Source organism: Aotus nancymaae, unplaced genomic scaffold, assembly GCF_030222135.1.
Source record: "Aotus nancymaae isolate 86718 unplaced genomic scaffold, 86718_ANA_hifiasm-v0.15.2.pri h1tg000036l, whole genome shotgun sequence".
NCBI lineage: Eukaryota > Metazoa > Chordata > Mammalia > Primates > Aotidae > Aotus > Aotus nancymaae.
In genome coordinates this window covers 20,708,713-20,718,647 of record NW_026988450.1, presented here as the reverse complement: position 1 = coordinate 20,718,647, position 9,935 = coordinate 20,708,713, and the positions used below count along the sequence as shown (strand labels likewise).

Here is a 9,935-nt window from a genome sequence, read left to right as displayed (position 1 = left end):
CATCTACCTTTGCCCCTTCCTCGGGGGCGCGAGAGGCAAGTTTCCGCCCCGTCCTTTTCCCGGTGACAGGACTTGGCGGCGGCCACTGCAGGGGAGGGAGAGAGAGACGGCCTGGATCCCGAGCCCCCTCCCCTGCTCGCGAGCTCGCGCGGTCTGTCTCCGCAAGTGCGGAGACGCGGAGGAGGAGGAGGAGGAGGAGGAGGAGGAGGAGGAGGGAGTTGGGGGAGGATCTCCATTGAAATAAACAACCAGGCAGCAGTTATTAACACGGGAACATGGCGGCCGCAGCCTCGGCTACAGCTTCGGCGGCGAAGGTCAGCGCCGACGGCAGCCGGCACCTGACGGCGTGACCGACCCAAGCCGGTAACCGCGCCTTCCCCCGGGGCCGCGAGGGCGGGCGGGGGGCGGGCGGCAGGCGGGGGGCGCCGCGTCCCCACCCCCCGGCCGCGACTGCCCTTCCTGCGCCGAACCGGGGCAGAGCCGTGCGCCTCCGAGAGGCTGTTTTTGTGTGGGGGGACAGCCGCCGGAGTGCGCGGAAAACGGGAGTTGCATCCCGGAGGCGCAGCGACGCTGGGGAGTTGGGGCTTGGGGGTGGGGAGGGCGGGAAGCGGCGGACAGACGCGGAGTCCCCGGGAGAGAAAGGAGGCGCTCCAGCGCCTTGCGAGAGCTCGGGAGACGAGTCCCGGAGCGCGAGGCGGGCGGAGGCTGCAGCTCGCGGCGCCGGCGAGAGGTGAGCTCCAAGGCACAGCGGGGAGGCCGGGGGTGCGGCCCCCGCCCCAAGGAGCGAGTGCCCGCCGACCAGCCCGGTGCGGGGTCGGCGGAGACCAAGGTTCCAGCCCCTCGGGGGCAGCGCGGCAGAGCCGAAAAGGTGAATCCGGGGTAGGTGCATTCTTTAATGGAAGCGCGGAGCGGCTGCAGCTGAGTGGGAGCCGGGCGAGGGGAGGCAGGACTCGGGAAGTGCCGAGGGTGGTGAAGGTGAAGCGGGGTGTCGGGGCGGCCGGCGGGCTGCGGCGCCGGGAGGGGAAGGGGAGCCGCGGCCCAGAGGGTGGCCCGGGCCCTTGTCAGCGCCGGGGGCGGGGGGCGAGGGGCGCTGAGTGCCGCGGGCGGACGGGAAGGAGCTGCGGCGGGCGGGGCGGGCGGCGCGCTGGGGCCGAGCAGGCCGGGCCGCGGTGGGGGCGGGGAACCGGGGGCTGGGCTGCGGCGGCGCGGAGCCGGGCTCGCCCCTGACTGAACTTTCTGGGTACGGGCGTGTGTGCCGGAGGCGCGCTGGGGCCGGGGCCGTGGCCGGGGCCGGGGCCGGGAGCGGGAGGCGGGCCGGGAGGTTCCGGGTTGGCTCGCCAGCGCCCCCTTTTCTCGCCCCCTTCTCCCCGCCCCTGAAGGTACAGGCCCTCGGGGCCCCAGGCGGGAAGCGGGAGGGGCCCTTGCGGCCGCCTCGCGATGGTCACGCCCCAGGCCCGGGGACCCGGCTCCCGCGGGCCTCTGGGGGGTGCTGGAGGGGGCCCGGGTCTCGCTGCCGGCTGTGCTCCCCGCCCCCTCCCCTCAGGGGGAGTCCCGGAGGCGCCTCTTCCGAGACCGGGGGTGGGTCGGTCCCTGGTTAGATGGCCCCTCCTTCTCCCCCTCCCTCTAGTGGTTTCCGGGGCCTGCGGGACCGAGGGGCGGGAATCGGGGACCAGAGCCCCCTTCTGCCGGCCCGGAGCTGGACTGGGCCTCATGCGTTCTGGGTCGGTCACTGGTAGGGGAAACTTTCCTAAACCAGAGACCGAGCCTGAACACCTTCCTCCGCCACCTCGTCCTCTAATCCCACTCCCACTCCACCTCCTCCGACGCCTTCCCCTCCCACCGACCCGAATCTCGCTGCGTCTGACTGATGGGGCAGTGAGCCAATCGAAGGCGGGGAGCTGACCTGCCGGGTGTCGGTGAGCCAATCGTGCGGACCAGAGGAAGGAAGGGGGCGGGGTTTCTCCGGACCAGTTAGAGCGGAGTTGCTTGCGGGGCGGGGGAGTCTTGGATACGCTGAGAGCGAGCTACTCTTGTCCATCCCCTAGTCACCCGCTCCTTGATCTCTGGGGTTGTGTCACTTTAGAGGGGCTTCGACCCGGGGAGGCATACCGAGATACTCGAGGTCTTGTATGTCTTTCGTACTGAAATAGACGTTGTCTTAGACATGACGAAGTCTAAAGCCACTTTAGGATGTGCAGTAACTCCCCGAGGCCAGTTTCTAAAATGGCATATGCTGTAGTGATCCTGTCCTGGACCTCAATGCCGGGTTTACATGCTAATGGTTACAGAAGTTACCCGTTTACCTCTATTCGGTTTCACTCAGCTACGCCAGAATGGGGACAATGAAATTTGAAAGGGCACCCTGAGAATGAAGCCATCTGAGTAGTCTCACGTCAACTGATTATTGGGAGTGGAAAGCATCATTGTTCCTAATGGCCTCACTGGTTCCTTGTTTGATTAGAGCACCAATCCCCAAAGTGCACTCGAAACTTCGGCATTTGGGGATATCATTAAAAAAAAAAAAAGTTTTGGTGTATGATATGCATTTTTTTTTCTTCTTGCTCTTTCTTGGGTAAACAAAATGAAGTTGGGAACTAAAGCATCACTGATTGAAACATTAAGTGTGGGTATTTAAGGAGCAAAGCTAATCAAAGAATATTTGTCTACAGGAAAAAGTCTGAGTAAAATGTAGTTTGCCAGATTACTCCCACATAAAAGATTCTTAAAAATAATTTTAATTTTCTTAAACACTGCTGAATTGTACAGTGTGGGGGTACTTTTCTGGTTTATACAAGGTTAGGAGACATCTTTGGTTAACTGTTTATTCGGCGTTCAGTCAAGTGACTTTCAACTCGACTTTTAGGAACGGAGGTCTTTGGTTCTCTGTAAAGATCACAGGTTGGTCTGCAGGAATAGCAGTCTTTTAAAAAGAAAGCAGCTGCTACAAAGCGTGTGTGTGTTTGTGCGCGTGTCTCTGTGTGTGTGTTCCTGTTCTTTGTTGGTGAGGTTAGGGCACACTGACAGAAGTAATACTCTCTTTCTTACCTGGAATTTGTAGAATCTTTGGGAGTTCAAAGAATGAATAAGATTAAGGATGAATTCATTCATTTTTGTCGTTAAGTATCCCATGAATTTAATTTTGGGAGTTTTTTCTTTTAGGTATCTTAAGGATGAATTCATTCATTTTTGTCGTTAAGTATCCCATGAATTTAATTTTGGGAGTTTTTTCTTTTAGGTATCTTATGTGCCAGATACGTATCTTTTCTGTAGTTCAAGCCTTTATTAATATGGGGTTACTAAGAATTGAGGGGGACTGCAGTTCTAGGGAACAGTATTTGCCAAACTCTACGAATGTGTTCTGTTGTAATATACTATTTTCAAATTTGCCATGTGAATTCCCGATTCAGGATCATTTTGGGTGCATGTAGACAAGAATTAATTGCATTTTGCTGTAGCTCTTGAGATGTTGTTTGTGATAAAATAGTAAAAACAGAGAAGATAAACCAAACACTTACTTAGACTGATAGAGGTAGGGAATATTATAAACAACATTCAAAACTGGACAACATTCAAAACCCCCCATCATTTGTTAATTTAGTTACTGATGGGCACTCTGACACATGCCTTTCTCTCTTTCGTATGCTTAAGAGCAACATATTATTTTACTTAATTATATATAACAATCCTTGAAAATGTTCTCAGATTCTTGGTTGCAGAGAGAGCCAAGTCTCCTAATGCCTGGCTTGGGGGAAAAAACCTCTCAAGCATATGGAGGCATCTAGAAAAAGATGTGCATCGTCAGCTGTGATTCCATTGTGTGCTCTCAGACTGGATCTGAGCTTCCTTCCTCCTGGGAATTTCAGTCTTAAACAGAGGAGTTCTTTGACTTTTAGATGTCAGAATACTGAAGCAGGAGGGTAGAAAAGAGCTCACCAATTATGAATTTAATGTGTTTTGGGTAGTTAATATATTTTGAATTTTAACCCTTCATGGGTTAAATATAATTTAGATGACTTTGGCTTAGTGTAAAAGAGCATTTTATTGAAAATATAAAATGTAGATGTCAGAGGGGAACTTGGGCTGTGGATAAAGGGGTAATAATGCTCCTTAGTTGTCTTTATTTATAGTTGTATCTTATTAAAGCTTTCCAAGCCTCAGTAGCATGAAGGATCTGTGAGCAGTGCTTCCATTACATGCCCTGTATTTAAGGATTCAGTACCGTAGCTGTTTCAAATCACATAAGGTTGAAATGTGACCCATAAGTTGACAGCTTGGATTTCTTGGGGAAAATGGTTTGTGTTGTATTCAGTTTAAAAGCAGTTCTTTTAAGTACTCATTGGATACTGGATAGTAACGAAAAAGAAAAAAAGGGAATGGTCTCTTTAGACAATTTTTCTATAAGATTAATTTTCTAAAATGCACAGTGTGCTCTTACTTGATACTTTGGCCATTATTGTGTCATGATCGAAGTTATATTTAAAAGCAAAATTAATGCTTATTTATTGTTACGACAAAACTGCTATTTTGAAAATTACTAACTTTAATATTTTGTGTGTGTAGTTTTGTTTGGTAATATATGTTATTACATGCTTTATTGATTTTAGATTAAGAGAATAGGAGGGAGAAAATAAGTCACTGCTTTAAGATATTGGTCTTTTATTGCAGCAGATCGTAAAATCAGCAGCAAATCAGGATCTTTTCCTGTAGTGAAAGAATAAGACTATAGTTCATACCAAAAATGAAAGCCGTTTAACAGAAAACGGAACAAAACCATTTCTTTTTATACCCTTTCATATTTCAGACTAATTTTACCTGTATGCCTAACTTTTCTAAACAAACAAAAAAGGTTGTGTTTGTTTTTCCTTTTTTGTTTTTAAAGACTTCTAGAGGTTTATGAATTGCAAGCTGTAAAAAGAATATGTCATATTACTCTTTAAAGTCTATTACAAGTAATGTCTGGAAAAGCTATGAAATACCATTTTAATGTTGCAGACCTTCAATTCAGACATCATAAAGAAAACACTTCTTTATGGATTCTAGATGCTAATATCTAGATAGAGATGAGAATGTGACTTTTGTGGATATTTTAGAAGCTGATGTAGTTCTCTTAGCTGTTGTAAAACTGATTATGAAAAGGAGTGGAAATCTTAAAGGTAAACTATGAAGGCAAATGAAATTAAAAGACTAGGTGGTCTGCCGGTAGATCCTAATACTGTTAGCTTTTAGGGCAAAGATTTTATGTGTTTACTCTATGAAATGTTGATCAGTGACCACATTTCTGGCTCCCCATGGCTGTGATGACATAATGCAATTGTGGAAATGTTGATTCTAGGACAATTTTCAGTTGGTTCCCTGGTTGGAAATTTCTAGAGAAGAATTAAACGAGCAGGGAACCTTTTTGGTGGTGTTTTACATAGCTGTTTTTGAGGCTTTGGACACAGAATCATCATTTTGAGTAATAAAGCAAGGGACTGCTTATAGGTAAAAGTTATTTGCAACCAGTTAATGTTCTAAAGGAAAATAAAACATCTATACTTTGACTAGGCATCAGCTGACAGATACATGGAGAACTGAAGTTAGCCTGTTAATTCTAGTGAATTTATGCTTTGTAGTTAGCCAGTTCTGAATTGTTTGAGCTCCCCTGGCCAACTTAAATCTTACTTTGGTCTTGTTGTCATTATTATTATATTATTATTTTGAGATATGGTCTCACTCTGTAACCCAGGCTGGAGTGCAGTGGCATGATCACAGCTCACTGTATGTAGCCGTGACCTCCTAGGCTCAAGCGATCCTCCTGACTCAGCCTCCCAAGTAGTTGGGACTACAGGTGTGCATCTCCATGTCTGGCTAATTTTTTATATTTTTTGTAGAGATGAGTCTTGCCACGTTGCCCAGGCTGGTATTAAACTCCTGGGCTTAGGTGATCCTCTCCCCTTGGCTTCCCGAAGCGTTGGGATTAAAGGCATCAGCCACCACACCTGGCCATCATTTTGGGCTTTTTGGACCTTGTCTTTGCCTTCTTCTCTTACTTAACTATTATCTTATTCATTTGTTCATTTAGCCATTTGGTGAGTACTCTGTCCTGGCCTTTTCAGTGTACTTTCATAGTATAAATCATCCATTACAGACCCAGTGACTAAAGGGGGAACACAGAGTGGGTGATCACTTTTTTTGTTTCAGGAGGAGGTGGGAGGGGACATAATTGCCTTAATTTCAATTTGCTTTAGTACTTAGGATCTGTTCTGTGTGTGTGTGTTTGTGTGTGTGTAATTTTATGTGTGTGATATTATATCAGCACATTCTGCTTTGATTTGGGTTTGGGTTGTCTTTTCCCTGAAAATAGGATTATAATGTTTATAATAAAAAAATCTTGTTAAGGGCCGGGCGCGGTGGCTCACACCTGTAATCCCAGCACTTTGGGAGGCCGAGGCGGGTGGATCACGAGGTCAAGAGATCGAGACCATCCTGGTCAACATGGTGAAACCCCGTCTCTACTAAAAATACAAAAAAAAAATTAGCTGGGCACGGTGGCACGTGCCTGTAATCCCAGCTACTCAGGAGGCTGAGGCAGGAGAATTGCCTGAACCCAGGAGGCAGAGGTTGCGGTGAGCTGAGATCGCTCCATTGCACTCCAGCCTGGGTAACAAGAGCGAAACTCCGTCTCAAAAAAAAAAAAAAAAAAAAAAAAATCTTGTTAAATGTCCCCTTAACTGATTAGCTTACAACTAAATAGATTTCATTTAGTGAAGGTATGCATATTTAGAATTATTTTTGTTTTATTTCCTCTGGAATCATGTTGTGTCCTCTCTGGACTTAAGTCCTGTGTAGTGTATGGTAAGGATGGCACTCTTTAGTTGGTCGAAGGTGATAGGCAATGCCTGTGGATTGTCGCTGCTTTAGGATGACATATTCTGGGCCTTAACCACCTAGGTTTCTAAAGGATGGAATGCTCCTGTGTACAGCCTTGTGCAAGTATTCTGCTGTGGTTGTAAGTTTTTCTACATGTAGCTCATTCTTGCTCTTTTTTTCCCTTTTTTTGAGACGGGGTCTCACTCTGTTACCCAGGTTGGAGTGCAGTGGTGCGATCTCAGCTCACTGCAACCTCTGCCTCCTGGTTTAAGAGATTCTCTCTCACCTAAGCCTCCTGAGTAGCTGGGACTGCAGGTACACGCCACCATTCCCGGCTAATTTTTGTATTTTTTGGTAGAGATGAGGTTTCACCATGTTGGCCAGGCTGTTCTTGAACACCTGACCTCAAGTGTTCCACCTGCCTCAGCCTCCCAAAGTACTAAGATTACAGGCGTGAGCCATTGCACCTGGCCCATTCTTGCTCTTGACTGAAAGGTATGTATTTAGAAGAGTAACAATGATAACAACAGAAATGATAATAACAGCTATCATTGAGTGCCAGCAACCTGATAGAGCCTTTTTTGATGTGTGCTTCGTTCTTTGATTCTTGCCACAACCCTATAAAATAGAGATTACCTCCATTTTCCAGAAGGAGACTGAAGTGAGATAAGTCCTGTGCCTGTGAGCAAAACTTTGGGAGGAAAAATTAACTTTGCCACTGAGTGGAGGAAACAAACCAGAAACATCAGAGGGAATGGTTGAATTTGGAAATGTCTTTCTTTTAGGAATCTGAGAAAGCAAATGTTTGTGGGATGTTATAAGGTTCAGTCTCCTTGTTAAGTCCATAAGAAGGATGAATACATTTCAATAGTACCAGTTCTGGAAATTATATCAGCAGGCGTCTCCCAGACCCTTGCCTTAAGGAGAGCTTATACCTGCACAGAGATTATTTTAAGACCCACAAATAGTCTCTAGGTTTTTTGGTTATCAGCTCAGTTTTTAACAATTCCTGAAATTATAGATTTTTTTTGTTTTAATTTTCAAGAAATAAGAATTATAATGGGTGAAGTAAAATAGTTAACATTTGTTGAGTGCTTACTGAAAACTAAGCGCAAGGCAAAGATGCCTCCACAGTACTCTTGTATGTTTCTTACAGAGCATTGAGAGGTAGAACCCTATTCTTGTTAGCTGTGTTACCCAGTGCTTTGTTGAGATAACATAGATCAGTAATTCTCCACTAGTGAAAAGAAAAGGAGTAGGGAATGTATTTTGCAAAAGCATATTCAGGTTGCCTATTGTTCTCACAATAAAAAGCTCAGAAAATAAAGCTCAAGAAAACTTGATTGTGGGGGATAGGTAGAAAATAGATCGACAGAGCACTGTAGAGGATAGAGGCTTAGAAAGGATAGAATGCTGATAAAGATATTTGGCTTCTTTAATTCTAGTATGTTTAACTGTTGGGTGCAGCTAGTGTGATGCATGTTTGGCGGATGTTTTGTAATCCATGTAGCATGGATGACTTGGTGTTGAGGTATTGTAGTCCCAAAAAGAAGGCTGATAATATATTCAGTCATCTGACTTCTGCTCTGCTATTTGTGGAATTCTTCTCTCTGCTCAATTGTTTGCAGGGAGCGTGGAGAGCTTTCAGGGAACTGTTTCACCTGCACATGTAGGATCAGCATGCATTGCTTTTAATGTTCCAGCTGCTGAGACTGAAGACCCGTTGTCATTGATGAAAATATAATGCACGGTATTTTGTGTTATTCACTTAGTGTGTCCATTATGAAATGTGACCCAAAACCTTCCAAGGCTTAACTTGGAGAGTATTAGTTCTGGAAGTTCCTGTTGGTCCTGACTGATCTCTGCCCATTGAAGTCCTGGTCTAAATGAGGATTGTCTTTTCTAGCAGATCATTCCTGCTTGTAAAATCAGTTCATGATTCAATTGTGAAACAATTTCCCTTGTCTTTGGTGTTATAGTAGCATTTGTCAGAATATTTCATATTAACTTACCTTAAAATTTCTAATTCTACTGTTAATATGCTTAAAAATGAAAAGCTTTCAGTTATTGTCAAAATGTTTTTAGATTCCTAAATAAGGAATTAGGAAATTCCTTACTAGAATTCTGAATGTCGGGAGTATGTGAATTTCTACAAATTTAACCTAATATTATAGCATTTCTGGAAATTACAGAAGCTGGTTGTGGTAGTTATGGAGACAGGCAGTGGGGGTTTGCCAGTGCTTGAGGCGTTTCTGCTGTCCTGCATCTGCCATCTTGTGCCGGCAGCCTGTTGTGGCTGTAGCATAGGTGTGCCTGGCATTAAGACCAAACTCTAGTAGCTGGCCACTTACTGCGCGGTACTTTGACATCAGGGTAGAATGATAAATACTGGCTCTACATCTGACCATTTTGGGTATGAATCTTTGCACATCTTTCTCCTCTACTACCTTTTTTTAATCTCTCTTCCCTGACTTTAATTTTTTCTTCAAGTTGAAAATTAAATATGGTGGTAGTGAAAAGAAGACAATCAAGATTATGGGGGAAGTCTGTTACCATCATTAAGGATTTCATGTATGTAGATCACGTCTGATAATGATCTATAGTTTCTCCCTTTACCAAACAGATTTGCTCTGCTAAAAGCACTTAGTGAAAAAGCCAGCTATTTGTTAAGAAAGCAATTACATTGTCCCTGTGTTAAGATCGCTTAACCCAAGCTCAGTGAGGTAATTGACTGATTTGTTGTTGAAAGTTAGTCAGTTGCTGGACAGCATTGTGGTCCAGAACACTGGGGCTGAGCTTCTGTTGTAATAGGATCAAGTGTTACATTCCTTAGCTTTTATATATGTATTTTGTTTCTTCCCTGTTTAGGGATATTGTTATAAACCCTACAGTGTTAGATGTCATGAAAGAAGTGATTAAAGTCATCAAAATGATGTAAGCTGATAATTGAAGACTGGCAAAAACTGTAGTCAAATTGCTAAAACTTTAAGAATGCCTGCCTCTTTGGAGTTTCTCAATGTATTTTCAATTTCTGTAATTCTGTTTTGAGACTTATTTTGTTTGGTGTTCTTGTTACTGGTTTAAGT

General features: G+C 45.3%; 1 protein-coding gene across 5 annotated transcripts in view; it reads left to right on the top strand.

The window, feature by feature from the left end:
- The first annotated feature begins 226 nt into the window (after positions 1–226).
- Positions 227–9,935, top strand: part of NCOA2 (nuclear receptor coactivator 2) — a 307,666-nt gene continuing 297,957 nt past the window's right edge. Inside the window, exon 1 of one of the 5 annotated variants that reach the window (XM_021674186.2) lies at positions 227–363. The gene's annotated coding sequence lies outside the window, so the exon portion shown is untranslated. Of the gene's footprint in view, positions 364–672; positions 731–856; positions 880–1,899; positions 1,917–9,935 lie in introns of those variants that run through there. The other 4 variants (XM_021674358.2, XM_064384265.1, XM_064384264.1 and 1 more) reach the window with 4 other exon arrangements.